This window comes from Orcinus orca, chromosome 3 (assembly GCF_937001465.1).
Source record: "Orcinus orca chromosome 3, mOrcOrc1.1, whole genome shotgun sequence".
Lineage (NCBI taxonomy): Eukaryota > Metazoa > Chordata > Mammalia > Artiodactyla > Delphinidae > Orcinus > Orcinus orca.
The window spans coordinates 94,445,036-94,472,817 of NC_064561.1; the positions used below are offsets into that span (position 1 = coordinate 94,445,036).

Here is a 27,782-nt window from a genome sequence, read left to right on the forward strand (position 1 = left end):
AAATGCAAATTAAAACCACAATGAATCACTGTAGAAATCAAAGAGGAAATCAAAAAATACCTAGAAACAAATGACAATGAAAACACAACGACCCAAAACCTATGGGATGCAGCAAAAGCAGTTCTAAGAGGGAAGTTTATAGCAATACAATCCTACATCAAGAAGCAAGAAATATCTTTTTTTTTTTTTGTAAAGGGTTTTTTTTTTATTATGTGTAACACAAAGTTATTTAAGTCAATAAATTTTTAAGGAATTTCACACGTTCTGATTCTTTCCACTGCCAATCACCTTAGTTCCTCCAAACTCATAATCTTCAAGATAAAATAGCCCTTTCAAAAAGAAGTTATCATGTGAGTCAGCCCACAATTCTTTTAGTTAGGCTTCTTTGATCTCCAATGAAACATGGACACACTTCAAAATTCCCCACCTGTAATCTTTGGGATCCAATTTCCTCAAGTGATTTACTTTAGGACCATGTTTAGGGTCAGGAGATGGATCTGCCTGGTTCTGAATTTGACACCCTCTAAAAATGTATTAGGTTCAAATCATATTCACTCCTAAGCCATCACACCCTAGAACAGTACAGATCATTGGGATATGCCAATACCTAAGATAAAAAGTTTGTTAGGTTTTTCATAGTTTACTTGGCAGCTCTGTCTTGTAGTTCTTTCCCACAGATCTAACAGGTAGTTCTATGAGTAAAGGAAACCACACAGTTAATCTATGAGGCGTTTCCAACGATGTAGGTTTACAGAAAAAGCCCCATCGGGATAGACCTCAACAAGAAATATCTTAAATAAACAACTTAACCTTACACCTAGAGCAATTAGAAAAAGAAGAACAAAAAAACCCCAAAGTTAGCAGAAGGAAATAAATCATAAAGATCAGATGAGAAATAAATGAAAGAGAAATGAAGAAAACAATAGCAAAGATCAATAAAACTAAAAGCTGTTTCTTTGAGAAGATAAGCAAAATTGATAAACCATTAGCCAGACTCATCAATAAAAAAAGGGAGAAGACTCAAATCAATAGAATTAGAAATGAAAAAGGAGAAGTAACAACTGACACTGCAGAAATACAAAGGACCATAAGAGATTACTACAAGCAACTATATGCCCATAAAATGGACAACCTGGAAGAAATGGACAAATTCTTAGAAAAGCACAACCTTCCGAGATGGAACCAGGAAGAAACATAAAATATAAACAGACCGATCAAAAGCACTGAAATTGAGAATGTGATTAAAAATCTTCCAACAAACAAAAGCCCAAGACCAGATGGCTTCACAGGCGAATTCTACCAAAGAGCTACACCTAACCTTCTCAAAAATCTTCCAAAATATAGAAGAGGGAGGAACACTCCCAAACTCATTCTACAATGCCACCATCACCCTGATACCAAAACCAGACTAAGATGTCACAAAGAAAGAAAACTACAGGCCAATATCACTGATGAACATAAATGCAAAAATCCTCAACAAAATACTAGCAAACAGAATCCAACAGCACATTAAAGGATCATACGCCATGATCAAGTGGGGTTTATCCCAGGAATGCAAGGATTCTTCAATATACACAAATCAATCAATGTGATACACCATATTAACAAACTGACGGATAAAAACCATATGATAATCTCAATAGATGCAGAAAAAGCTTTCGACAAAAGTCAACACCCATTTATAATAAAAACCCTCCAGAAAGTAGGCACTCAGGGAACTTATCTCAGCATAATAAAGGCCATATATGACAAAGCAAAGCCAACATCATTCTCAATGGTGAAAAACTGAAACCATTTCCACTAAGTTCAGGAACAAGACAAGGTTGCTCACTCTCACCACTATTATTCAACATAGTTTGGGAAGTTTTAGCCACAGCAATCAGAGAAGAAAAAGAAATAAAAGGAATCCAAATCAGAAAAGATGAAGTAAAACTGTCACTGTTTGGAGATGACATGATACTCTACGTAAAGAATCCTAAAGATGCAACCAGAAAACTTTAGCTAATCAATGAATCTGACAAAGTAGCAGGATACAAAATTAATGTACAGAAATCTCTTGCATTCCTAAACACTAAGGATGAAAAATCTGAAAGTGAAATTAAGAAAACACTCCCATTTACCATTGCAACAAAAAGAATAAAATACCTAGGAATATACCTACCTAAGGAGACAAAAGACCTGTATGCAGAAAACTATAAGACACTGATGAAAGAAATTAAAGATGACATAAATAGATGGAGAGATATACCATGTTCTTGAATTGGAAGAATCAATAATGTGATAATGACTATACTACCCAAAGCAATCTACAGATTCAATACAATCCCTATCAAACTACCACTGGCATTTTTCACAGAACTAGAATAAAAAATTTCACAATTTGTATGGAAACACAGAAGACCCCGAATAGCCAAAGCAATCTTGAGAAAGAAAAATGCAGCTAGAGGAATCAGGCTCCCTGACTTCAGATTATACTACAAAGCTACAGTAATGAAGATAGTATGGTACTGGCAGAAAAACAGAAAGATAGATCAATGGAACAGGATAGAAAGGCCAGAGATAAACCCACGCACATATGGTCACCTTATCTTTGATAAAGGAGGCAAGAATATACAATGGAGAAAAGACAGCCTCTTCAATAAGTGGTACTGGGAAAACTGGACAGCTACATGTAAAAGAATGAAATTAGAACACTCCCTAACACCATACACAAAAATAAGCTCAAAATGGATTAAAGACCTAAATGTAAGGCCACTCGTAGAGGAAAATATAGGCAGAACACTCTATGACATAAATCACAGCAAGATCCTTTTTGACCCACCTCCTAGAGAAATGGAAATAAAAACAAAAATAAATGAATGAGACCTAATGAAACTTCAAAGCTTTTCCACAGCAAAGGAAACCATAAACGAGATGAAAAGACAACCCTTAGAATGGGAGAAAATATTAGCAAATGAAGCAACTGACAAAGGATTAATCTCCAAAATTTACAAGCAGCTCATGCAGTTCAATATCAAAAAAACAAACAACCCAATCCAAAAATGGGCAGAAAACCTAAATAGACATTTCTCCAAAGAAGATATACAGATAGCCCACAAACACATGAAAGAATGCTCAACATCTAACTAATCATTAGAGAAATGCAAATCAAAAGTACAATGAGGTGTCACCTCACACCAGTCAGAATGGCCATCATCAAAAAATCTACAAACAATAAATGCTGGAGAGGGTGTGGAGAAAAGGGAACCCTCTTGCACTGTTGGTGGGAATATAAATTGACACAGCCACTATGGAGAACAGTATGGAGGTTCCTTAAAATACTAAAAATAGAACTACCATATGACCCAGCTATCCTACTACTGGGCATATACCCTGAGAAATCCGTAATTGAAAGAGTCATGTAGGGCTTCCATGGTGGCGCAGTGGTTCAGAGTCTGCCTGCCGATGCAGGGGACGCGGGTTCGTGCCCCGGTCTGGGCGGATCCCATGTGCCACGGAGCGGCTGGGCCTGTGAGCCATGGCCGCTGGGCCTGTGCGTCCGGAGCCTGTGCTCCGCAACGGGAGAGGCCACGGCAGTGAGATGCCCGCGTAACGCAAAAAAAAAAAAAAAAAAAAAAGTCATGTACAACAATGTTCATTGCAGCTCTACTTACAATAGCCAGGACATGGAAGAAACCTAAGTGTCCATCGACAGATGAATGGATAAAGAAGATGTGGCACATATTTACAATGGAATATTACTGAGCCATAAAAAGAAATGAAATTGAGTAATTTGTAGTGAGGTGGATGGACCTAGAGACTGTCATACAGAGTGAAGTAAGTCAGAAAGAGAAAAACAAATACTGTATGCTAACACATATATATGGAATCTAAAAAAAAAAAAAAAGGTTATGAAGAACCTAGAGGCAGGACAGGAATAAAGATGCAGACATAGAGAATGGACTTGAGGACACGGGGAGGGGGAAGGGTAAGCTGGGACGAAGTGAGAGAGTGGCATGGACTTATATATACTACCTAATGTAAATAGACAGCTAGTGGGAAGCAGCTACATAGCACAGGGAGATCAGCTTTGTGCTTTGTGACTGCCTAGAGGGGTGGGATAGGGAGGGCTGCAGGGAGACGCAAGAGGGAAGAGATATGGGGATATATGTATATGTATAGCTGATTCACTTTGCTATAAAGCAGAAACTAATACACCATTGTAAAGCAATTATATTCCAATAAAGATGTTAAAAAAACCCAAAAGACAGAATAAAACCACAATGAGATACAACTATACTCTTATTGGAATGTCTAAGAAAAGAGAGAGAGAGAGAGAGAGAGAGAGAGAGGAAATACCATGGCTGGCAAGGATGTAGAGCTACTGAAATTTATACACTGCTGGAAGGAATGCAAAATGATACAGCCACTTTGGAAAACAGCTTTGCAGTTTCTTATAAAATTAAGAATACCATACCATTGAAAGCTATGTTCACTCACAAATTTGAACATGAAACTTTATAGCAGCTTGTCAGTAATCAGGAAACACTACAAACAACTTCCATATCCCTCAACTGAGAAATGAGTAGAATACTCATAAATAAAATGGAATGAACTAGGATACACACAATAACTTGGATGATTCTCTAACATAGTATCCTAAGTGAAAGAAGCCAGGCTCAAAAGGATGTATATTGTATGACTCCACTTATATAATATTCTTGCAAAGACTGTAGGGACAGAAAATAGATCAGTGGCTAAGAAGTGGGGGACGGACTGACTACAAGTGAGTATGGGAGAATTTCCTAGCATAATGAAATTGTTCTGTATCTTGACTGTGGTGGTTTTTACATAACTATATACATTTGTCCAAACAGGTAGAACTGTGCAATAGAATGGGTGAAATTTATACTTATATAATTTAGAGTTATACCTTAATAAAAATACAGTAAAAGACCTTTCCAAGAAAACTGTATTGTTCAAAAGTAAGATTAAAAAACCACACTACCAAAATGTAGCCTATAACATTCAACTTACTCTATTTTCATTTAATGGCAACTGGTGAAATAAAAAAAAAAAAAAAAGAAAGAAATAAAAAAGAAAATAAATATAAAGGGATGTGATTTGCAAACATTGAAGAAAACTAAAAATTTAATTTTAATTTTTATACCAATTGAAAAATTAATATTATTCAAGAATTCATCTAAAAGAAAATATATTAAATAGCATCTATTCCTTAATTTCCTTATCACAGTAAATTAACCTATCAATAATTTCAATATATAAATCATTGCCATAACAACAGCTTTCAAAGAAATTTTAACAAAATACATTCTTGTCTGATCAAGCTCAAGATACAAGTATGCTAGAAATAACAAACATTTTTTAATTTTTGTGTATGAAGAATCCATTAAGAATGTCCAATTTATTTTGTTAAGTAATTGTCTTGTTAATATTAATAGAACTTTTAATTTTTTCCCAGTTATACCGAGATATAATTGACACATAGCAGTGTGTAAGTTTAAGGTGTACAGTGTAATGATTTGATATAAATAGGTATTGCAAAATTTATACCACAATATAATTAGTTAATATATCCATCACCTCACAGTTATAATTTTAGAAATAACTTTTTAAAGGATGTAAAGATCAAATTAAAAGAACAGAACAACCCAAACAAACTTATATGAAAATAACACCTCAGTAATTTAATCTGTATTCTTTGCTAAAATTAAACAATTAATTTAAATCATTTAATGTCTGTAAATATAATTTTAGAAAGAAACCACACTTTCAGTATGTTTATATAAAAATAAAAATATTTTGTATATTAACAGTAAATTTTTAATACATAAAGAAATTTTTGTTAAAGTGTTGTATCTACATTTCAAAATAAATTGTATAAAGAGAGAATCGCCGTAAAATTTCCTGAGATACAAAGGAAGCAAGAAGATTACAATAGAGGATTTTATATTCATGGACTTATTCAACTGGAAAAATATTCATTACTCATTTCTATTCATTTATAACATATTCTTTAACAAAAAGGCCAAAGAATATAGGAATTATTTTGGTTAGAATTTTTTTTTTTGCTATAAGTTTGGTGAGAAACTCAATACTTTTTTGGAGTCCGGGCCTAACTTCTACTTTCACATTAGTTTTCTTTAAAGAAATTTTGTAACATTATCACTATTTAGATACAGCCTTGTCTAATATGGTTGATAATTTTAAACAAAGTTAAAAGCAAGAAGTTAAAAATGTCAACTACCATGTTTCACTGCAGAGAAAGAGAAGGTAGTCAAACCTACAACATGTTTGTAAAATCATTTATAGTATGTGTATATGATAACCATAATACTAGGTATATATTATATACACATACTATATATAGTATATATATATATAGTGCATATACATAGTGTATATATAGTGTATGTATGTGTGTGCAGTGTGTGTGTGTTATATATATATAATGTTATATATATATAATGCACACACATACACCATTGCCCTGTAAAGCTGTGAAGAAGCACTTGATGTTGGTACCTAGCACTGTGTCCAAACTTATAGATATGGGGGAAAAGCACCAGATATAATGTTTCCTTGAAGACATTTCAAGCAGAGCCCCTTGCTACCACATTTAGAACTATTTAGTACAGAAAAGGGTTTTTTTTATCCTATTGCTCACCTTTACAGGCTCCTCATGGTCAACACTTAGGGGACAACTATCAAAAATGTTTTTCATCTCTCTTATAACACAGGTTTTTTTCTTTTCTTTTCTTTATAATCTCACCTTTTTACTCTTCCCTCTTCTCTTTTTTCTTCTTTTAGAAAAACAAGATTGGCTAAAGATTGGTTTAATTTTTCCCTTCAAAAGAAATCCAAGTGTATTAACATAACTGTCCACCCACTGGCTGAGAGATAGATATACAAATGCATTCAAAGGGCCAGTCAGAGGTCAATCTGCTTCGAAATGGAAGCAGGAAGTCCGAAGTCTGGATTCACATCAGTGTTTTAGGGAATTAGGATGGTTGCGCAATGTCAAGACAATTTATAATCACTGGCATTCTCCCATTAAGGGAGGTTATAAATCAGAGACTGGCTTTCTGGGGGAGGACCTAGTGGGACATTTGTGACTGGGTTGAAGCAATAGAGCTTGGCTTCCCTTGGCACCAAACATAAAACTTGCTTTTTGGAAATGTAAGAGAACTTCAGGTATGGAATCTCTTAAGATATAGAAGTCTGGAAGGATTGTTGACTACTCTGTTGTTTGGTCCCAGCTGTATCTCTGTAATGACATGCTTCACAGCCATGTAAAATGGTCTTTGCCAAGGATATTAGGCCTCATAGGTTATTTTTTAAAATTAATTAATTTATTTTTGGCTGTGTTGGGTCTTTGTTGCTGTGCACGGGACTTCTCTAGTTGTGGCAAACGGGGGCTACCGTTCGTGGTGGTGAATGGGCTTCTCATTGCAGTGGCTTCTCTTGTTGCGGAGCACGGGCTCTAGGCATGCCAGCTTCAGTAGCCGTGGCGCACGGGCTCAGTAGTTGTGGTTCGCAGGCTCAGTAGTTGTGACTCATGGGCTTAGTTGCTCCTCAGCACATGGGATCTTCGTGGACCAGGGATCGAACCCGTGTCCCCTGCATTGGAAGGTGGATTCTTAACCATTGCACCACCAGGGAAGTCCTAGGCCCCATAAGTTATTAAAGACTTTCACCTTTTTTTTTTTTTAATGGGAGGAGTCTTGAAATGGAACCAAAGAGTCTTGTTACCTTTTTCTGATGTTGAAGGTGCTTGGTTAAAGAATATAGTTATGTCAAAATATTAACCATTTCTAAACATTTCAATGCATTTATTTCTTGTTCTTCTGTTTGTTTTTACATTTGATTTTTAATTTTTTTTATTTCCAAGCTGTGTATGTGCGTGCAAAAAAGATCCTCCTAATGTTCATTATGAAAAGGTTTAAGAGCAAAGATGTGATTTATAAGAACTGTCAATCAGATGTTGAAAATATGTGTGTGACTCTGTATAGCACTGTATTTCTTCCACATGATTGACTTGCTATTATTTAACAAGCCTGTTCTTTTCACTGATTTTGATTAGATGAATTATTAAAGAAGACTGGTTATAACCTCAAAATTGATTCTTCTTGGGGGTGAAAGTAGAGTCATATTCAGGAACAGGAGGCTGAAAAGTCAAAGTCTCTGAGTGTTTAATGTCAGCATACATCTGGCTCCATTCCAGCGACAGTTTTTCATTGTTTCATTCTCTCTCTCCGTCAGCTGCAACTCCTCAATGTTCTTCACTACTTAAGTGTTTCAAGATGTTCTTTGGTAACCAAAGATTAAAAAAAAACAAACCTTAAACCAACAAAGAACAGAAGAAAAAAAATTGCTGAAATGATTTAATTACTGATTTGGCATTTTCAACCTACAACTTGAAGAATGGCTAACCTTTAGAATTTAGAAAGTTGCTATTAGACCTAGAGTTTTTCCAAGTCAATTAAATTTTACAATCTTAAAGTAAATCTCAAAAATGTCATATCAAGGAATGATACTGAACCCCAGACCTTAAGAAGTGCTCAAGGCCCAAAGTTTTAATAAGCTTGAGTTCAGAGTCTGTCCATAACTGCACTCCCTTCTCTGGTTCATTGACTTGCTAAATCCCGCAGGGAGAAAGAGCAAGCACTCCATTTCAGTAACAGGGTCATATCACGTCCTCTTACTCGGGGAATTATATTGACTCTTGTAGCTGTCTCCCTGAAAGATTCTCATTTGTCTTTTTACTCTGAGGTCAGCTTAGTCTTATCCACTGTATTTTATGTCTAATTCCTGACCTATATTCCCTTCCTCAAGACCTATACACATTGCCAAGTGTTTAACTTTTCAACTCTGATCACCAACTCAGATCATAAACCATTATATTCTCTACTTAGTGTGTCTCTAGTTTTCTCACAACCCTGCTTGTCTGGTTAACAATTTCTTTCAATGGTTGCCTGATAGCACCTAGCTGTGACTTTGCTCCTAGTGCCTGAATCTCTGCAAGGACTTGCTGATACCTTTTGTTCCAAAAATTTAACAAAACCCCTGTCCTAAGGTAAACTAAGAGCTTAAGAAGCTTTAGAATCCAAATGCTGAATTTTGGCCACCGCAAAGTAAGTAAAAAACAACTTCAAATTATCAGGCTGCCTTAAGTATTTATTCTCAATGACAAAGTGATGTGACAGTAAAAATTGTAAATATAAAAGGTCTTAATGCTGTTGGCCATCAGTATCAATTATTCACCTTTTTTTTTTGCAGTACGCGGGCCTCTCATTGTTTTGGCCTCCCCTGTTGCGGAGCACAGGCTCTGGACGTGCAGGCTCTGCGGCCATGGCTCACGGGCCTAGCTGCTCGGCGGCATGTGGGATCTTCCCGGACCAGGGCACGAACCCGTGTCCCCTGCATCGGCAGGCGGACTCTCAACCACTGCACCACCAGGGAAGCCCCAATTATTCACTTTTTATGAGGACTTTATTTTTCTTTTCTCTTTGAATGGGTGTGTGCACATGCATGCAGCACCCAAAGAATTGATTTTCCAATCAACCATTTAATGCCACAATACATTTGAGGACAGCTATGGCTCTTCTTTTTCCACATCTACCCTCCATTGCCAGTCCCATTTTCTTCTATTCCATACTACCTACTATATTTAATACGTATCCATCTAATCCAACTTCCACACCTTCACTTAAGCTTGTTAACATCAAATGCAATATGTACTATTGCTTTTGTATACTATTTATCATAATTTTTTTGGCTTTATTGAGATGTAATTGAGATATTACATTGTGTAAGGTTAAGGTGTACAGCATGTTGATCTGATACAAGTACATATTGTGAAATGACTATCACAGTTGTGTTAGTTAACACTTCCATCATCACCTCACATAATTATTTCTGTGGTGAGAACGTTCAATATACATTCTTTTAGCAACTTTCAAGTATATAATATAGGATTTATTGTTAACTATAATCACCATGCTGTACATTAGATCCCCAGAACTTATTTACCTTGTAACTGGAAGTTTGTACCCTTTGACCTACATCTCCCCATAACCCCCATCTCCCAGCCTCTGACAACCACCATTCTACTCTATTTCTACGAGTTTGGCTTTTTTATATTCCACATATAAGTGATATCACATAGTATTTGTCTTCCTCTGTCTGACATTTCACTTAGCATAATGCCCTCAAGGTCCATTCATGCTGTCACAAATGGCAGGATGTTCTTTCTCATTACTGAATTTCATATATATATATATATATATATATATATATATATACACACACACACACGCACACACACACACACACACACACACACACACACACACCCCTGTTGATGGGCACTTAGGTTGTTACCTTGGATATTGTGAATAATGCTGCAGTGAACACAGAAGTGCAGATATCTTTTTGAGATACTGGTTTAGTTTCTTTTGGATATATACCCAGAAGTGGTATTGCTGGATTATATAGTTCTATTTTTAAGTTTTTTTTTTTTTTTTACAAACAACCTGAGGATCTCTCACTGTTGTGGCCTCTCCCATTGAGGAGCACAGGCTCTGGACGCACAGGCCCAGCGGCCATGGCTCACGGGCCCAGCCGCTCCGTGGAATGTGGGACCCTCCCGGACCGGGGCACGAAGCCGTGTCCCATGCATCGGCAGGCAGACTCTCAACCACTGTGCCACCAGGGAAGCCCCTATTTTTAATTTTTTGAGGATCCTCCATGTTGTTTTCTATAGAGGCTGCACCAATTTACATTCCCATCAACATAAAGTTTCCCTTTTCTCCATATTCTCACCAACACTTATCTCTTGTCTTCTTGATGACAGCCATTCTAACAGGTGTGAGATGATATCTCATTGTGGTTTTGATTTGCATTTTCCCAGATGATTAGAGATGTTGAGCATCATTTCATGTAACTATTGGCCGTCTGGATGTCTCCTTTGGAAAAATGTCTATTTGGTTCCTCTGCCCTTTTTTTAATCAGATTGTTTTTTACCTTTTAACGGCAGCATTTAGTTCATTTACATTTAATATTACTAGTGATATGATTGGGTTTAAGTCATCCACATTGCTATTTGTTTTTTGTTTCATTTGTTCTTTGTTCCTTTTTCTACATTTTACTGCTGTCCTTTGGATTGAGTATTTTAGTATTTTCAGTATCTATTTTATCACCTCTCTTGGCCTTTACGCTATACCTCATTATTTTGTTAATGGTTGTTCTCAGGATTACAGTATACATCTTTAACTTATCATAGTCGGCTCATAGCTAATACTGTAAAATACAAGAACCTCAAAACAGTAATTCCATTAACCACCTTCCCTTTTTTCTCTATTCTTTAGTTATTGTTTTTGTATATTTTACTTCAAATGACTAGTTTTTTAAAAGATATTAAGGGAAGGGTGAAAACTATTTTATATTACCTATATTCTTCTATTTCCAGTCTGAATTTCTGTCTGGTATTATTTCCCTTCAGCCCAAAGAACTTCCTTTAGCACTGCTCATAGTTCATGTGCACTGACAGTAGATATGCCCAGTGTTCATTTTTTTTAAATGTCTTTATTTTACTCTCATTTTTGAGAGATATTTTCACTAGATACAGAATTCTGAAGTGACAGGGTTTTTTTTTTCCCAGAACTTAAAAGGTGTTGTCCCATTATCTTCTGCCCTGTTTTTTTTTCTGATGAGGTATTAGCTGTAATTTGTATCACTGTTCTCTGTATATATCATATCATCTTCAGTTGCTTTAAAGATTTTTCCATTTATCTTCATTTTTTGGCTTTAGACTATATGCCTAGTTTTGGTTTTCTGTTCATTTATTATGCTTGCTGCTCAATGAGCTTCTTAAATCTGCAACGTTCCTCACCACATTTGACAAATGTTTTCCCATTATTTCTTTAAACATTTTTCTCCTGCCCAATTCTTTCTCTCCTCTTCCTCTGGGATGCATATTATGTGTATAATAGCCTTCTGGATATTTTCCCACAAGTTATTGGGACGCTGTTCCTTTTTTACCAATTGTTTTTTCTCTATTCTTCAAATTGGATTTCTATTGATTGTCTTCAAGTTCACTGACTCTTTCTTCTGCAGCCTCCAATCCACTCTTAAGCCTATGGATTTTTAATTTCATGTGATGTGCTTTTCAATTCTAAAATTTCCGTTAGGCTCTTTTTTATAGTTTGCATTTCTGTGCTGAGATACTCCATATGTTTACTCATTATGCCCAACTTGTTGTTTCACATGCCTGACTGTATGTATCACAGTTGCTTTATACTCCTCCTCTGCTTATTCCAACATCTGGGTCATCTCCAAGTCTGTTTTATTAACTGCTCTTCTCCCTTGATTATGGGTCTAATTTCCTGCTTTTTTGAACATCTAGTATTCTTCGATTGTGTAATAGACACTTTAAAATGATACACATTAGGTAGTCAGGATTATATTATCTTGTTTTAAAGAGAGTTGACTTTTTTTAGTGGCAGGCAGTTATACTGTTGACAAATCTTTCTGATCCTGTCAAGTTTGGTTTTACTTGTTATTAGAACAGATCAATTTGGGTTTTTCTTGGTCCATAATCATGGCCCTTGCTCAAGGGTATGATCTTTACTCATAAAGGTAAGGTACAAACTTTTTGAAGTCTCAACCGAATATCTGAGGTGCTCAGTGAAGTCTCTTCACCCTGGCTTGGCCAGAGACCCAGTGTCTTCTAAGAGTACATGCCTATCTTCCTTTTGATATCTCTGTTAGCTCTCAACCCATCCACAGGAGCACACTGCTCGTGCTTACCCTCATAAAGTCTCACCATACATCATCCCCAGTTAGAGAGCCAAGATGAAAATGGCACTCACCTTGTGATTTCCTTCTCTCAGGGTTCAAAGCCCTGTGCTGCCCATTATTTGATGCCTGAAAACAACTGTCTCATGCATTATGTCCAAATAGTTTTTGGAAGTGTAAGTGTAGTATCTTGTACTCCATCATTTCCAGAGCAGAACTCCTCCTTACTGTCTTAATTTTTATCACCTCATTAAGTTAATGTGAGACATTATTATTGCAAAGGAGAAAATATATTTATTCTTTATGCATTTATTAATAGTACGTTACAAATGTTGACAAAGCTTTGATTGGAGGAAATTAGCAAATGATAAATCTATAAGGGCAGAATTCAGAAATTTCCCTTTGGAATTCCCAGCAGCTTTTTAAACATCAACAGTTTCTGTTACTGCTTCTGGAGAAAAAAGGAATTTTGAGGCATGAGATATAATTTTCTTATGTCAAAACACTGTGCCTAAGTGTTACCTGTCTAGACCAGAGCTTGCAAATGGCCAGTTCATAAGTTGATTCCACCCTTCACAGACACATTCTGCCTACAAAATGTTTAGACAATTTTTGTAATTAGATGTCTACATTAAAAATAGGGACTTTACACATTTTAAGAAAACTAAGTCCTAGAAACATGGGACTAGCATTTCTGGATAACCACACCAGCTGAAGCTGACACAGGCTGCCCCATTCAGAGTAGACATACTTTCTACAGTGTATCAGGGAATCCATCAGTCCCCCTGGTTTTTTAAATGTCTTTTCACTTGTTCAAAATACAGCCCTGGCCTCTATAAGCATCAGCATTTACAACTTTGGGTGTGAACTGTGAACTCCTTGACATAAGGGTGTATCTTACTGATCTGTGTACCCTGGTGCCTAGCACAGAGCCTGGCATATATAGTTGGAGTTCAAAAAATATTTTATATATTGAATAATCTGATATGGTAATTACAACAGTCTAGCAAAGAGGCAAGATAGGTATCATGATTCACAGTTGATAAAGATACTACACTTTGGAAAGTCAACTCTTGCTCTTAGTTGATAAGAGGCAGAGCTGAGGTCAAACCCAAATCTGTATTCTATGTCTTAGGATTTCTTACAAAGACAACCAGTCTTATGTGGTTTTCTACCTGTTGAGGTCATGAAACGTCAATATTTTTTCTATTGATAAATTAATCTCCACGTCCTCTGTATCCCCACCATTACAAAACTTATCACGCATTGCTTTGTATGACAGTTCACTGTGTATGTCTCCCCAATGTGACTTGAGGTTGAAGGCCTGTGACCAGACAGTACCTTTCATGTAGTAGACCTGCAATAGTGGCTTGGAGAATTGAAAGGAATTGAATGAATAAGTCTCTATTCTCTATTATTTCTATCATAACAATGTCTTAAATCCTATATGAAAGGAGGGAAGGAAAAAATGAAGGGAAGAAGGAAAGAAGGAAGACTATTGTTATAAAAGAAGAAAAATAGGTGCTAAAACCAAACAACCTGATTAAAAAATTAGCAGAGGGTCTGAATAGACTTATTTTCCAAAGGAGATATAAAGATGGCCAATAGGCACATGAAAAGATGATCAATGTCACTAATTATCAGGGAAATGCAAGTGAAAACCACAATAAGATATCACCTCACACCTGTCAGAATGGCTATTATCAAAAACACAACAAAAAACAAGAGTTGGTGAAGATGTGGAGAAAAGGGAACCCTAGTACACGTTGGTAGGAATATAAATTTGTACACCCACTGTGAAAAACAGTATGGAGGTTCCTCAAAAAACTAAAAATAGAACCACCATATGACCTGGCAACTCCACTTCTGGGTATATATCCAAAAAAAAAGAAAAAAGTAACTTGAAGGGCTTCCCCGGTGGCGCAGTGGTTGAGAGTCCGCCTGCCGATGCAGGGGACACGGGTTCGTGCCCTGGTCTGGGAAGATCCCACATGCCGCGGAGCGGCTGGGCCCGTGAGCCATGGCTGCTGAGCCTGCGCGTCCGGAGCCTGTGCTCCGCAATGGGAGAGGCCACAACAGTGAGAGGCCCACGTACAGCAAAAAAAATAAATAAATAAATAAAAGTAACTTGAAAACATATATGTATATCCCAATGTTCACTGTAGCATTATTTACAATAGTAAAGATATGGAAGCAACCTAAGTGTCCTTCGATAGATCAATGGATAAAGATATGATGTGTATATGTATGTGTATATATATGTGTGTGTGTGATATGTGGTGTGTATATGCACACAATGAAATATTATTCAGCAATAAAGAAGAATGAAATCTTGCCATTTGTGACAACATGAATGGACCTACGGCATGTTATGCTAAGTGAAATAAGTCAGATAAAGATAAAATACTGTATGATTTCACTTGCATGTGGAACCTAAAAATCAAAACAAATGAACAAACATAACAAAACAGAAACAGACTCATAGATACAGAAAACAAGCTCGTGATTGTCAGGGGGGAGGGTGGTTGGGGGCTGGACAAAGTCAGTGAAGAGGATTAAGAGGCATAAACTTCCAGTTACAAAAGAAATAAGTCAAGGGGAGGTGATGCACAGCATAGAGAATGTAGTCAGTAATATTGTGATAACTTTGTATGGTGACAGATGGCAACTAGGCTTACTATGCTGATCAAATCAATATGTATATAAATATTGAATCACTATGATGTACACCTGAAACCAATACAATATTGTTTGTCGGTTATACTTCAATAAATAAAAGGACAAAAACAAGGGTAGAGTTCTTGTGAATTGGAACCTGTGTGATTGTACAGCTCACATGTCCATGAAGGTGGCTCTCACTAGATGCAAATCATTTGGCCTCCCTGACCCTCAGATTGTCCATCTACAAATGTGGCGTAATCACACCTGCCTTGTCCCTCTCATGGATGTTGTAAGGATCACATGAGATAAGTTCAAATGCTTTGTAGGCTCCAAAACACTTTAAAATATATGTTTGTTTTACAAAGTTATTGGTTGATGCACGTTTTTTTTCCACTTACTTAAGAAATATTATAGAACATGTCCAACAGGCTTAAGTTTGAAACAAATGAGTATTGTTTATTTCCCTCTGAAAACACAAATTCTTTCTTAAAACAACAGGCCTTACCAAGATTTTACACCAATTATATACTTTGGGAACAATAACATATCTCTTGAAACAGGGATAGATGAGTAGATGTGCCTAAGCACAAATGGATTCCTTGAAACTAAATTGAACTGTTTAAAATCACTATGTCATGGGACTCTGAAATTTTACATTCATTTTCTGACACATCCAGTCTCTTCATCAGCCAGCCTTCAGTTTTACAATTCCCCCACCCCACCCCAACCTGCCTAGTTTCTGGGTAGAAGATTTCCTAGCATGTTATCTTATCAAATGCATTAATGGGCTCTATTTATTCTTTCTTGCTGAAATAAGAATTTGTGAAGAGGGAAGCCTGAGGTCTCCTCAATTCTGAGCTCTTTGCCTTTTTGTCAGGATGTCCTGTCTTGCGGGAAGATGCTTTTTTCTTCTTCTTCTTTTTAAATGTCTCTTCAGTAATTTTCCTGCATTTTGCTTTTGGGTCAAAAGCACAGGAGACAAACTTAAACTAGCTAGAAATTTCAGAATGAATTCCTATACGTTCTTGATCCTCAAAACAAAGAACACGCCAGGATCCAATGACAAAATTTACTCAATTTTTAGTGTGAAGATAAAATATCTTCACTTTTTGTCCTGGTCTTAGTTCTTACTCGGTCTTCCAGGGAACATTTAAATAGTTATGAAACAGATTAGAATATTGCCATTCCGATCCCTGAAAATGTAATATTAATTGAAATTATAGATTCCTTGTTCCAAGTGATTTAACAACGCCGCTAAAACATTGAGACACTACAGGCTCTGTACCCTTTTTTCTTGTAGTAATACAACCAAAATGTAACATAACTTTTTTTTTTTTTTTTCGCGGTACGTGGGCCTCTCACTGCCGTGGCCTCTCCCGTCACGGAGCACAGGCTCCGGACGCGCAGGCCCAGCGGCCATGGCTCACGGGCTCAGCCGCTCCGCGGCATGTGGGATCTTCCCGGACCGGGGCACGAACCCGCGTCCCCCGCATCGGCAGGCGGACTCTCAACCACTGCGCCACCAGGGAAGCCCAACATAACTATTTTTAAAACAAGTAATTTAAACAAATAATGTAGTTCTCCACTTGAACACGACCCTATCTATGACTGTAGAGGAGCCTTCTCTGTGCATCTTCATGTACCTATCTCAGGATCCATTTAGAGCTAAGGGTCTAGCCCTCAGAGCTGGAGGAAAATCAATCACTCAATTTATATCAGAGGCTCAGAGTTAAAAGAAAAGCCCCCTTGGTGTCCTAATCTTCAAAGAAAAAGTAAAGAAAAAGGAGGTTACAACTCAAAGTGTGTTTCCAAATGTCAGATTGGGCCTCCTGGGCAAATCTGTGGCATGGGACCAGATGGTTGAGAACAGCTAAGTGGGACAGTGGCGATCACAAAGTATCCCAAACTGAAATCACAAAGGCTGGCCACAGAAAAGGACTGAGCAGATGCTTTATCTTCCCCAGGGAACTGGTGACATCTCCTGTCTGTTCTGTGGAGTGGGGATGGCCAAGGGAGGGTGGGAAAAAGGAATTAGAGTATTAGGCCACATGCCAGGGCATTGATGCGATTAGAAATGATTGGAAATCCCTTGGGAGAATGTCAATTTCCTCTTTATTATTGGTAATGTTTGCTTAGGGTCATGAAATAATTTGAGTTGGCCTAAAATGCAATCTTTAATGGCTAAAATGTAGTGGTCTATTGTGTTTCCTGCATTAATTAGAAATGGCATCTAATTATTGCTTAATGAGCCAAACAAAATAAGTTCCTTTGCACTCTCCTTAACTTTAATCCGAGATAGCCTGAGCTGCTTCCTGAAGAAAGCAGTAAAGCATGTATAACTTATACAGACAAAACAGATTCTGTTTATGGCATTGAAGACCCTTGCAATCATTCAGGTGACGATCAAAATTATCAAGTAGCAGAAGCTGCCACTGGCTGCAGATGTAAAAATTGAGCCCTTTCAAGAAAACACTGTTGAATTTGTCTAAATACTGCCAAACAGAAAACTGTTTTTTCTAAGCTAACTTTTATTTAGCTCCCTCTATGCACTTTGAGAGAAAAGAAGTAGTGAGTTTAAGAATTAGCAGAAAAGAAATAAGAATGAGGTAAGAATAAGTTTCTTCATATGTAAACAACTGAAATCATAATCCTCAACAAATAAGGTTGTCTTGAGGATTAAATTAGATATTTTATGTGAAAGATCCTAGCACAGTGTCAGGCACATAAATGGAGCTAAATGAATTTTAATTTCCTCCTTTTCCCCTTAGTGTATCTGATTTCAGAATCTCATGTGAGGACTAACCTAAGTCAGATAGACACAGACTCATTAATAAATGACATTCCCTGTTCTGTTCACCACCTCGATGTTATCATTTCAAATTAACCTGAACAAATCAATACTCATTAAATTGCACAAGGCAAACAGTCCTTAAATTAAAGTAGCTCACCGTTTCTATACCTTCTCAATTGAAAAACTAATGCTAGCAAAAGTTTCTAATTATCTGGGCAAACAGTGACCTTTCCCTTTGACCACTGATTTTGTGCAAGAAATAAAACCTTTCAACTGACAGTTTTCTTCTTAAAGAACTCTGGCCAAAAGGTCACCCAAAGGCACATTCATTTCAAATAAGGTACGAAAGAATTTCCCAGTTGACCCAGCAATAAACAAGATAATAAAATGTTTATCAGGAAACAAAGTGTCTTGAACAGAAAGAGCCATGTGGAATCATGTATGTTATCCATTTGTCATATCATTCTGCTACTGCATTCTCTTATCTTTGATAAAATACTTTTTTGATATCAAATCCATCTATTTCAGAAATGATATTTCATCATCTAAATTGATATTATTGCTTCGTCAAAATGTCAAGATTGAAAAAGCTCTCTCAGTTGTTTGTAGTTATTTCTGGTTTAGTTTATACACAATAAAATCTATATTGGTAAATATCAACTTTCCTCATCTGTACACTGTTCATTACGAAGATGGAAATAGTAAATTCCACATATTAAGAAGACACTTATTTCAAGATCTCAATGGTTTTCAATCATATTCAAGAACAGAAAAGAAACACAAAATTATACTGGAGTATATCATTATAATGATAAGAATAAATTAATTAATTCATTAGCTTCTGTAGATTTTTAACTACCAGCTTTTTAAAGTTCTCAAATATGAAAATATTCTGAAAAGATGATGGACCATGTTTGTTTCTTTTTTTAATTAAAGGTACTATTAAATTTATTGGTCAATTATAAAGCAAATTTTTAGAATGTAAAATGTATATTATGGGGCAAATGAGCAATACTTTATATTCACCAAAAGAATATAAAGCAATTTACATTCTTATAAATATATTGAAGAAGAGCAATACTTTATATTCATTAACAGGCTTCACTGTTACAAAATTGGATTATGATATACTCTTTACTAATAAATGGATTTGCAGATTCATGATTATAAGAGTGTTAGAACAATATGACTTTCCATTACATGGATTTTGATGTGCTATTGGTTAAATCTTCTCTGGATTTGGACAAAGACAGTAAAGGTGAGTCTTCATGAGTAGTGTTAACAGCATCAAAAACTGTCACTACCTTTCCCTCAAAATTACACAGCCTGTAACTAACCAAATATTACTTTAAAAGAAATTCCACTCTAATTACTAGCCATATCTTATATATTAAATAGGTGCATTCCCCAAAATATCATAATTAATATTGGACTGCTTTTTCCATTAATTTCTATTACACTTTACAGCTGTGGCTTCTATAGGAAAAAATTGCCTTAATGGGGAAAAAAGATACACTTAAGAATTCTAATGTCCACTACAAGGAAGATTCTACTCCTATCACTTTACATGCCCACACAATTACTGCAAGAAATTATTTTAAAGGACAATTTACATCACCTCATACATCATTTCAAAGAGCATACGTTAAAGTTAGGTCCCATTTCATTGGCCTCCCTCTTAACGCCACAACAGTAAAATAACCAAGTAGCATATAGCTATGTCTATATTATAGGTATTTTGTAGAAAGAAGAAATTCACTTAAAGAGGGTGTTTTGGATAGTTCCAATGGTAAAGAACAAATAGTCGACATGTACTGAGCCCTACATTCCAGGCACTGATTGGACCCCTTTGCACACATGATTTCATAACAGTAACTTATTTGAAGAGCTGAGACAACCAAGGTTCAGAGAAGTAAAGTAATATGACCAAGGTCACAAAGCTAACATGCAGTGGGAGGGAGGATTTGATGACTTGCATAATTGATATTTTTAAGAAAAGTTGTGTGGCTATTCATATTACTTAAGTATAAAGACAGATTAATTGATAACAGAGTTTCTAATAGATCTTTCAGTAGAAGGGTAAAACATTTCAAGTTTTAATTCTGTTAATGAAGAGATCCCATCTCTGTTCACTCACTTATTCAAAAAATCCTTCCTGAGTCTCTAACTACGCATGCTGCTGGAAGACCAAGTGATACAAGGAAGAAGCTCAGAAAAAGGCAATGGTAGCTTAAGGAAAAGTGATGGAATCAGGGAAAGCTTCATAAAGGAAGCATCATTTGACTCTCCTTAAAGGATAAGAAGAATTTAGCAGGAACAGATGAGAGCCATGGCCAGTCCATGAAAAGGAAGTGAGCAATGGCTCAGAAGCTGGGATTCAAGACACACAAAAAGAACAGTGAGAACTCTTAGGTAGGCTATTCCATTGGGTGGATGAGGGGTGGTCTAATGTGAAATAAGATGAGGTGTGAGTATGGAAAGTTTTACATGCCAAGATTAGGAATCTGTTATCAACCCCATAGGCAGAGGAAAGTTACTGAGGTTTCTGAGTATGGGAGTATTACGATCAGTGCTTTAAGAGGATAAGGGATGCAGGATATATTGGAGGGAGAGCAAAACCCAGGAGACTTATAGCTGATTCACTTTGTTATACAGCAGAAACTAACACACCATTGTAAAGCAATTATACTCCAATAAAGATGTTGGAGTATAAAAAAATGACCAAAAACCCCCCCAGGAGACTGTTGGAGAAGCCATCACAAAAGTGGAGGCATGAAGGAGGGCAGTGGTGGTGGGAAAGGAGAAAAGGGAAAGTTGTAGGAGAGATTTCAAAAGTCGTCTTGATGACTGAGAGAGGTGGGATGGAGACAAAGACAGATGGACAGAGAAGTCAGAGGTGATTCAGTTTGAGCCTGAGCTATTGGAAGAATGGTGAACAGAGAAGAAAGAACTGGGAGAAAGGGAGGCTGGGAATAGGGTTTTGACACATGAAGTTTAAAACTAAAATGTCAAGATGTTCAGATTGGAAAGAGTTGGACGTCATATGACGAGAGGTGATGGCTGAGGCCACAGAACAGGATAAGTATAAAGAGAGAAGAGGCTTAATGAATACCTCCAGAGGACAGAGAGATCAAGGGGAGAAAGCAAACTTCCTCAAAGCAGCAATGTTAAAGTCGCACAATTAGACCTGTTATTAAAATTATCAATGCTAAGTAGCTGTACTTAATGCAGTGGCTCTCAACTGGGGGTAATTTTGGCCCTTCCCTAGATGACATTTATCAATCTCTGCAGACATTTTTGTTGTCTGAGTGCAGTGGGGTTTGCTACTAACATCTTGTAAGTAGAGGACAGAGACAGTGCTAAATATCCTGCAAAGCACATGGTGACATCACTCAAAAAAAAAAAAATCAAAGAATTAGTGGCCCAAAATGTCAATAGTGCTGAGGTTGAGAAACCCTGGCTTAAAGTGAGACTTACTCAGTTTAGAACTGCAAACTGTTTAGAAACACAGGATATCCAGAATAGAAGGGCCATCCATCTGGTGTAGTAAAAACTCCTTCATACATAGCTTAAGTTAAAGTTAAGTTTTAAGTTTGCAAAGAAGTTAGTTTTAATCATATTTGCCCAATGATGGAAAAAAGGAATTCTATTACTAACTGAAATCTCCAAAAATATACTGTAGCCAATGTTCCAAATGTTGCCCCATTGAACGTACCAATATGAGTTGCAGGGACCCTCCACCAACAAATCACATGAACCAATGGGTTGTTGGCCCTCAGCTCATTCCTACACTGTGTTTTAAACTCAAAGACATCTCTGAGAGTTTCTTGGACTGTTCTAGAATATTTATAAGGCATAGCCTGAAGAATTCTATTAATCTGCAGTTGAAGTATCATCCGTTTGGGTCCTGAAATTTCTGACTATCACAAGAAACTCCAGAATATCTCAAAAGGAGAAGTCAAGGAAGCCTCTAAGGCTGATGGGATCATGAAAAATATGAACAAATCCAGCTATCTCAGAAACAATAATAATTAACACTTAATAAGCAGTTACTGTAGGTCAGGCATTGTGCCATGTTCTTTTTTTTTTAAGAACTTTAATTATTTATTAATAAATTTATTTATTTTATTTTTGGCTGTGTTGGGTCTTCGTTGCTGCACGTGGCTTTCTCTAGCTGCAGCAAGCAGGGTTACTCTTTGATGCAGTACGCGGGCTTCTCATTGCGGTGGCTTCTCTCATTGTGAAGCAGGGCTCTAGGTGCACGGGCTTCAGTAGTTGTGGCATGTGGGCTCAGTAGTTGTGGCTCACAGGCTCTAGAATTCAGGCTCAGTAGTTGTGGTGCATGGGCTTAGTTGCTCCACAGCATGTGGGATCTTCCGGGACTAGGGCTGGGACCCATGTCTCCTGCACTGGCAGGCAGATTCTTAACCACTACGCCACCAGGGAAGTCCCTGCGCCATATTCTGAAGAATACATGTGAACATGTATTATCTCATCTAATTATCAGAACATATGGGCATAATTCTTTTTTATGCCCTTTTACAGATGAAAAGATTGAAGCCCAGAGAGGTTACTTACTTGCTCAAGGTTATTCAATTAGCAAAAGGTAAATCTGGAACTTGATCCCAGTTCTCTCTAGCATTAAAGCCACTGCCTGTAACCACCATGACACCTGGCTTATTTGGCAATCCCTCAAACCCACATCCTCTAAGTGTCTATGAGGGGTCCTCCACTTTGGTCTTAAGGCCCTGGCACTCAGCTGCATGAGAAACATTTGTGCCATGTTGCAGGGTGCATCATCTTGCAATGAAATGGAAGTATTTCCTGGAATGAATAAGTTCTTTGTACCAAAACTTATAATTAGAAAATCAAAGAATATGCTTTGGTTTAAAAAGAAAAGGACTAACACTTCCAGAACAGAAATCCATCCCATATTTTTAGTTCTTTGACTTTTCTAAAGAATGGTGTAACTTTTAATCTGGCTTTCTAAATATACCAAGAGAACTGGCAGTGAAAAAGTACCAAAGAAACAAACAAACAAAAAAACCACAAAAAGAACAGCAACAACACCACAAACCCACCTCACTGCTACTCAAGATTGAGAAGATGGACAAATCATCCACATTGATTCTCTACTGGAATGAGAACAAAGACAACAGCAAGCACAGCTGTTTTTATACAATATTTACAATTATCAGGCCTTGAGAAACGTCTCTAGAAAAGCAGGGAATCCTTCAACTTTCCTTTGAATGACAGCTCTGCCGTATGAACAGAGGGTGTGATGCTGGCTCTATAAAACCTGAATATCTCCCTGCACATTCTGTGGGAGTCACAGATCGTCCAGCTGGTCTCTTATCCATTATGTAGACTTTCTATTATCTCCTGAACTCCTTTTGCCTTCCAAAGAAAAAATGGGTTAACATATCACCTGTTTAGAGTTTTTCCATTCAAAACTCAATTAATCTTCAAACAGAAATCACAGAGGTACAAGGCAAGCTATATAGTATGCTAATAACAGCACTCTCTCTCTCAGCAAGTCTTCTCCAAAGCCAGCAACTATGCAGGTGGTGGCTGCCACATGGCAGCAGGCAGCCCCCTCCCTCAGCCAATTTTAGAAAATATGAGGAAGAGGAAATAGAATATTTTTTTTTCTTTTTGCCTTGGACCTCATTAAAACCTTATGCCAGCTAAACTGATGCCACATCTCCTCACAATAGCAGAGGGTGTTGGGTGAAGTTGTAGAAGGGGGGGATTTGAAGTTTTTCACATTCACCCAGGCAATGCTCTGATTATAGAAAGATTGATGATGGTCAGATTCTTTAATAACATTCTCTCCGCACAAAAACTTCACTATTTAAATTCAACTATATTTTAATGGCATTCCTAGGGTAGGTATGTGTGAGATCTGTCATATGCCTGTGAGAATAATGCTCACCACTGCTATCAGATGAACACAGCTAAGAGGACTCATAATACTCATCACAGCCCAGAACACTAGATAAAGCTTCCCAAATGAACACAAATAATTGTTTTGTGTGCTAGAAAATACACTTACAATGACTTTTTGTAGTTCAATAAGTATAAAAAAAGGACTACTATGCTTTTTTGTAATTCACTAGAATTTTCTTTAAGTCAATGTGTCAGAATATATTCTTTTTTTTTTTTTTTTTTTTGCGGTATGTGGGCCTCTCACTGTTGAGGCCTCTCCCGTTGTGGAGCACAGGCTCCGGACGCACAGGCTCAGCGGCCATGGCTCACGGGCCTAGCCGCTCTGCGGCTCGTGGGATCTTCCCAGACCGGGGCGTGAACCCGTGTCCCCTGCATCGGCAGGCAGACTGTCAACCACTGTGCCACCAGGGAAGCCCCCAGAATATATTCTTAATCTTAAAGCTATACTGTGTTCAGTAGAACAGGGATTACTGAAACATGAAAAGTAATACTAGCTATCATTATTGAGAAGTTCCTACAAACTAAGTCTCAAGCTTAGCACTTACATACTTACCCTCCAAGCCATCTTCCACACTACTATCAAAGTAACCTTGGGCCTCAAAGCTGATATTGTCATTCGCTTTTTTAATAACCTCCTACTATTGATGGATGAAATCCCAATTCCTTAGCATGACATATAAGGTCATCTATCAGTTGGCTCCTGCCTACCTCTTCTGCTATTAGTGCCTTCACTTCAAGCCTTACTGAACTTCTGGCAACCCCCTGGCATCTCATTCACTAAGCAGCATAATACCATTTGTGTATGTTAAAAGCTTGATTATATAGAAAACACTGAATTTTATAATGATACATTCATTTCCAAAGACATACACCAAACACATTAGAATGGATGCTTACTGGGGGTAGAGGTAGGGAGGTGGGATGGCTGGTGAAGAAGAAACAAAGAACGAAAGCCAGAGAAACCTCATACAACCTGGAATATAGCATGCCATGATTGAGGAGGATGGTTACATCAGTTCTGCACCAGTACCAATAAAGTTCAACATGCCATGTTAGGCTAAGTAACAGGTACACACCAGGGAGGATTACTCAACAAGGTGTCACCTACCTTGTACTCATTCTTTTTTTTATAAATTTATTTTATTTTTTATGTATTTATTTTTGGCTGCATTGGGTCTTTGTTGCTGCGCATGGGCTTTCTCTAGTTGCAGCGAGTGGGGTCTACTCTTTGTTGCGGTGCACAGGCTTCTCATCACAGTGGCTTCTCTTGTTGCAGAGCATGGGCTCTAGGCACGTGGGCTTCAGTAGTTATGGCTGACGGGCTCTTGAGCACAGGCTCAATAGTTGTGGCATGTGGTCTTAGTTGCTCCATGGCAAGTGGGATCTTCCCAGACCAGGGATCAAACCCGTGTCCCCTGCATTGGCAGGCGGATCCTTAACCACTGTGCCACCAGGGAAGTCCTTTTTGTACTCATTCTTAATCTAAGAAACTATTTGTCTTCTTATTTCCAAGCATTTACAAGATTGCACATTTATTTTCCCGCAAGTCAAGGCACCAGACCAATAAACATCCCTTAATCAACCTCTGTCCTCACCTCCAAATGACACTGAGATGACTACTGGTCCTAGAGATGGACTAAATCCCAAGTCTTGAGTCCTATACCCAGCTCACATTCATTTCAAACTCACTTTTTAAAAATGAGCAAAGTTAAATTTTAATGAGATGATGGAGGTGAAAGGGTGGTGGTTGGGGTCACTCAATGCAGGGAAAGAAAACTGAAGCAGGTGAAACAACCTACATACTGTGAGAAGCTTGGAGGCCACAGCACCCTTAGGGGAAGAACTACCAGACTAAGTAGACAGTAAACAGCTCAGAATCAGGGTCAACAGAAGAGGGGCCAAAATGTCACATCTTGGTTTGGCTTTAGCTTAAGAAGCTTTAACTTCAATGAGTCCTTAGGAGGATGGTTAAGTGCAGCAAAAAATGGCTACACATTTCCTCCAAGACTGGCCAGGCCCCCCAGGGAGGGAGTGAGGTGTTGACCCCGGACCCTGAAGAGTTCCATACAAATGCATGTCTTTAATCATGCTGCCTTATTTGTCTTTCACTCAGGAGAAGTGATAAGATCATTCAGGTAGCAACTGATTTGGTGTGGATGCTTACTGATAATAGAATATTCTTAAGTTGTAAAGTCCTGGAATCATTAACCTATGTACCCTCATAATGCCCTGAACCAACAGGTGTCACAACCTTGTGACACTGCATCACTCTTCTGTGTGTGCATGTTTGTCTGAACCCACAAGGCTCTAAGATCCCAAGTCCAGGGATCAAGTCTTATTCATTCATGTCTCCAGCATGGATCATAGGCTGTGACACCTAGTAAGAATTTAGCGCATGTTTGTTATACAAAGAAGTCAATCAGTCAATGAAATTAGACAAATAAAACCACAACACAGATAAACCCAATGTGCCAAGTGGAAGGTTAACAACATCTCAATTATATTTTTTATCTACTATTAAACAAAAGTTATTTTCAAATGACTGGATGTTTAATTTTCTTTTTCTTTTTAAATTATTAATTGGGTTTCAGTTTGAAATTATAGAAGGCATTTTTAATGAGTTCAATATCTCGGGCTAAAGCCCAGATAATTAGCTCCTTTTTCCCATTGCATAAATGATTCAAAGAGTATTTTACATAATTGACTTTTTCTAAAACCCGAGTCAACCAAACTGAACATGTCTAGATCACATAATGTTTTTCCACTGCATTAAATTTCAATTCCAGAGATGCTTTGCTGTCATTTTGAATTGATCTTCAAAGACAACGGCTCCCAAAATTGTTTTAAATTTTATCTGCAAACTTTGTGACCTATAGATAAATATCCACGTATAAATAATGATAAGCACAGGAAAAAATTATTATCTTTAAAGGGAACATTGAGTATTTCATAAAATAAAATATTCTTCTGTAATCCTTATTATAATCTCCTATCTATAATTCTACACATTGGGATTTTTAAACCATAGGTTTTTAAGGTACACTTATATTTTATTAGTAAGTTTCATTTAAAAACAATAACTGGTTTCAATACATTTATAAGGTGACTCTGGAATCCTAAAAACTTCAGGCCATTTCCAAAAATGTTTAATTCACAACCAAGCAGTAGCTTGGAAACTGAGAGAATATAACCTATAAGTGTAAAATACTTTAACATTTCCTTTCAGTCCAAAGTCAATGGTAGTTTAAAATGGTAGTTTAAAAGATTCCAAGGCTTTATTATTTAAGAACATTCACTCTTTAGTAAGTATCCTTGCCTAATTCCAATGTCAGTTTATTAATTATATCAAAAGGTCTTCAAAATAAGTGATTCTTAACTGAACAGACTTCTCTCTTTCTCATATGAAAACCAACTAAATTTAGTCTTTTTGCAAGTGAATTGCAGAAACAAAAAATAAGTGATAGAGTGAATATGCAAAGAAAACTACAATAGCTTGTCCTTCAGTCCTGTCCTAAAAGTGAATCTAAATCTGTAAATGGAACCAAATTTATGTAAAGGTAAATTCTGCAGAGCCCAGTTAAAA

The 27,782-nt window shown here is 37.1% G+C and overlaps 1 protein-coding gene and 1 non-coding gene across 3 annotated transcripts in view; both read right to left on the bottom strand.

Annotated features, from left to right (window-relative positions):
* CAMK4 (calcium/calmodulin dependent protein kinase IV) overlaps nucleotides 1-27,782 on the bottom strand; it is a 214,553-nt gene that overhangs the window by 106,120 nt on the left and 80,651 nt on the right. Inside the window, exon 1 of one of the 2 annotated variants that reach the window (XM_049707508.1) lies at nucleotides 6,773-6,809. The exons of the other annotated variant lie outside the window; for it this stretch is intronic. The gene's annotated coding sequence lies outside the window, so the exon portion shown is untranslated. Of the gene's footprint in view, nucleotides 1-6,772; nucleotides 6,810-27,782 lie in introns of those variants that run through there. 2 annotated transcript variants of the gene reach the window in all.
* LOC125964126 (small nucleolar RNA SNORA18) lies at nucleotides 652-782 on the bottom strand. Its single transcript, XR_007476825.1, has one exon. It is a non-coding gene; the product is annotated as a small nucleolar RNA SNORA18 (small nucleolar RNA).